General features: G+C 47.0%; 1 pseudogene; it reads left to right on the top strand.

The window, feature by feature from the left end:
• The window catches only part of LOC108532223 (60S ribosomal protein L7-like 1 pseudogene), a 5,630-nt pseudogene extending 2,223 nt beyond the window's left edge, over positions 1-3,407 (top strand).
• The last annotated feature ends 573 nt before the right edge of the window (positions 3,408-3,980 follow it).

Genomic DNA, 3,980 nt, shown 5'->3' with positions numbered 1-3,980 from the left:
ACATATATATATATATATGGTGGATGTTTGGAGGGGTGTTGCTAACATTTTAGGTAGGGTGGTCAGGGAAGGCCTCTTTGATGCGATAAGCAGGGAGATGAATGACTGAGCCATGCAGCTACATGAAGATAAAATGTTCTGGAAAGAAAGAGCAGCCAGTGAAAAGACCCTGAGGTAGGAGCTGGCTTAGTGTGTTCAAAAAAAGCAAGGAGGCCCGTGTGGCTGGAGGCAGGTGGGTGAGGGTCCAGGAGATGGGGGATGGGGGCAGGAACACCCCGTGGCCATGGGGAGGACTTTGGACTTGACGCCAAGTGTTGGGGGAAGCCATTGATGAACAATATAACAGCAAGAGCTGTTGGTATTTGATTTTACCCAAAGGTGTAAATAGTAAATTCTGAAAAGAATATTTTGACATACATGCATGGCAAGTTTCGGAACAGGTTTCTATTTGGGTGACTGAACGCATTTAAGAAAAGATTAAGCAGTGATCCTTGAACCCCAGCCAAATTGCCTCCTCCTTCCGTCATTGCAATTGGATGGCTCCAGTCAACTTATCTTGATCCAGCAAAGCATTTGGCATTTGTCCTTATAGACAAGACATAAATGTGAGCTGGATCACAGAGACTAGGATTTAGACCTGAACAATTCTGATAAAGCTGAAGGAGATCTCTATGAAGCTTCATCCTGGCCCTGGGCTGCCTGGCATTGTCATGAGTCGCTTGACTGGAGGCAGAGGAAGCCACTCTTCACCCTGCAGATGGCTGCTGGCTGGGAGGGAGCTCCAATACAATGGGTGACTGAAGCAGATTCAAGGCAGCCTTGACAGATTGCAAAGTTGGGTAGAAACCAACAGGATGAAATTTACCAGGGATGAGTGCTAAGTCTTGTGCTGAGGTTCCAAAAAACTAGTTACATAAGAATAGTACTGGGAAATCTGGTGAGATGGAAATTTCTATTGAAAAGAGAGAGAGAGGCTGGGCGCAATGGCCCATGCCTGTAATCCCAGCCCTTTGGGAGGCCGAGGCAGGTGGATTACAAGATCAGGAGATCAAGACCATCCTGACTAACACGGTGAAACCCTGTCTCTACTAAAAATACAAAAAAATTAGCTGGGCGTGGTGGCGGGAGCCTGTAGTCCCAGCTACTCGGGAGGCTGAGGCAGGAGAATGGCGTGAACCCAGGAGGTGGAGGTTGCAGTGAGCTGAGATCGCAGCCACTGCACTCCAGCCTGGGCAACAGAACAAGACGCCGTCTCAAAAAAAAAAAAAAAAAGAAAAGAAAAAAGAAAGAAAAGAAAAGAGAGAGAGAGAGATGTAAAGAAGAAGGAAGGGAGCAAGAAAGAAGAGAGACAGATACACTGGCAGTTTTCATTCTGTCTACAAGCTTATAATGATGTCCCCTTAAATCAGAAGACCCAACCAGGAGGGAAGCCTGCTGTTCTCTGGGAAATGGGGTCCTTGCCTTAGGTATCCAGTCCCCTCTTGGCCACCACATGGTGAGAAAGAGAAGGTGACAAACCAGAGAGAACCAGGGAAGAGATACCAGATAAGGATTTGGCCAGCTGGAAACTGATTGAGGATGACAACCAGAAATATTGAACTGGAAGGAAAGAGAGCTTGGCTGGGACTAGAGCAAGCCAATAGCTGTCCTCAAATACAGGATTCAATGGCTGAGGACAAGGGAGAGACCCAGTTTATCATTCACAAAGCCAGAACCAAGACCACTGAGAATCACCAACTGATGGAAGAGAAAGGCTGCTGCCAGCTCTGGAAACACTCCTTAGCCATTAGCACTGCCCAGCAATGCATCATATTACCTGGGCACAGGTGAGTCCCCACCTCACCCTGGGCCAGCAATAGCAGCATTTATTATGCCCCTGCTCCTGTGAGGCTTGTGCTAGAGTCTTTACATCATTATTTGGTCATTACATCTCATTTAGTCGTTACAGCAACCCTATGAGGTAGAGATTATGACAACTCCTATTTTAAAGGAAGACAGGACCAGAAGGCTGAGTAACTTGCCAGTGGCGGCCGGGCGCGGTGGCTCAAGCCTGTAATCCCAGCACTTTGGGAGGCCGAGACGGGCGGATCACGAGGTCAGGAGATCAAGACCATCCTGGCTAACATGGTGAAACCCCGTCTCTACTAAAATACAAAAAACTAGCCGGGCGACCTGGCGGGCGCCTGTAGTCCCAGCTACTCGGGAGGCTGAGGCAGGAGAATGGCGCGAACCCGGGAGGTGGAGCTTGCAGTGAGCTGAGATCCGGCCACTGCACTCCAGCCTGGGCGACAGAGCGAGACTCCGTCTCAAAACAAAACAAAACAAAACAAAACAAAAAAAACTTGCCAGTGGCTTAATAAGAGATTTAGGGCTAGGCATGGTGGCTCACACCTGTAATCCCAGCACTTTGGGAGGCTGAGCGGGAGGATCACCTGAGGTCACAAGTTCAAGACTAGCCTGGCCAACACAGTGAAACCCCGTCTCTACTAAAAATACAAAAATTAGCCGGGCATGGTGGCAGGCATCTGTAATTCCAGCTACTCAGGAGGCTGAGGCACAAGAATCTCTTGAACTCAGGAAGCGGAGGTTGCAGTGAGCCGAGATTGCATCATTGCACTCCAGCCTGGGCGACAACAAAAGACTCTTAATGATCAGTAGCTGCAACACTAGAAAGATTTTTCTTTGCTCTTGCAAAGAAAATCCCTTTGGTTCTAGAAAATCTCCTGAAAAGAGGAAGGCTTATGAAGCCCTCAAAGCCACCCAGGCAAAGCAGGCATTTTTGTCAAAGAAGGAGCAGAGGGAAGGAAAAGGGCTCAAGTTTAAGCAACTGGAATCATTCCTACATGATTCCTGGCGGCAGAAATGTGACAAAATGCATCTCAGATGACTAGAAGTCAAACGTCACGCCTTGGAATTGCCAGATAAACATTCCTTGACCTTTGTTGTATGCATCGAAAGAATTGATGGCGTGAGTTCATTGGTGCAGAGAACCATTTGTAAGACTTTGCCTAAATAAAATTTTTAGTGTTGTCTTTGTAAATGTCACCCCCCAGAACCTAAAAATGCTGCATATAGTGGAACCTTATGTGACCTGGGGATTTCCAAATCAGAAGTCTGTCCAGGAACTCATTTTGAAACACAGACAAGCCAAGGTCAAGAATAAGATCATCCCTCTGACAGACAACACAGTGATTGAAGAGCACCTGGGGAAGTTTGGCGTCATTTGCTTGGAAGACGTCATTCATGAAATTGCCTTCCCAGGGAAGCATTTCCAGGAGCTCTCATGGTTCTTGCGCCCTTTCCACCTCTCGGTGGCCCGTCATGCTACCAAAAATAGAGTGGGCTTCCTCAGTGAGATGGGCACACCTGGCTATCGGGGTGAATGCATCAGTCAGCTCATCTGCTAGCTGAACTAGACCCAGGTGCCAAACTGCAGTAAAGTTTTATCAATGAAGTGGAAGCATGTGTAGTAGAAGCATGTGTTTTGTTTTACGGGAATTTTATCAAGTATCTTCAGAGAAGATTATTTCCAGCTTTATCTTCAAAAACTGGAAAGGAAAGGTCAAAGAAAAGACAGTAGCTCACACCTGAAATCCCAGCACTTTGGGAGGCCAAGGTGGGTAGATCATCTGAGGTCAGGAGTTCGAGACCAGCCTGGCCAACATAGTGAAACACTGTCTCTACTAAAAATACAAAAATTAGCTGGGCACGGTGGCACACACCTGTAGTCCCAGCTACTTGGGAGGGTGAGGCAGGAGAATCACTTGAACCTGGGAGGCAGAGGGTGCAGTGAGCCAAGACCTCACCACTGCACTCCAGCCTGGGCAACAGAGCAAGACTCTTGTAAAAATAAATAAATAAATAAATAAATAAATAAATAAATATAAATAAATAAAAGAAGAAGAAGAAGAAGAAAACACTAGCCTATGTTCATGGCAAGCACCTCTCATCACAGTCCAGTTCCAAGGAAAAATTCCAGC

Source organism: Rhinopithecus bieti, unplaced genomic scaffold, assembly GCF_001698545.2.
Source record: "Rhinopithecus bieti isolate Rb0 unplaced genomic scaffold, ASM169854v2 scaffold_10088, whole genome shotgun sequence".
In the NCBI taxonomy this organism is placed as follows: Eukaryota; Metazoa; Chordata; class Mammalia; order Primates; family Cercopithecidae; genus Rhinopithecus; species Rhinopithecus bieti.
The sequence above is the reverse complement of the archived record's forward strand: the minus strand, read 5'-3'. Positions and strand labels throughout refer to the sequence as shown.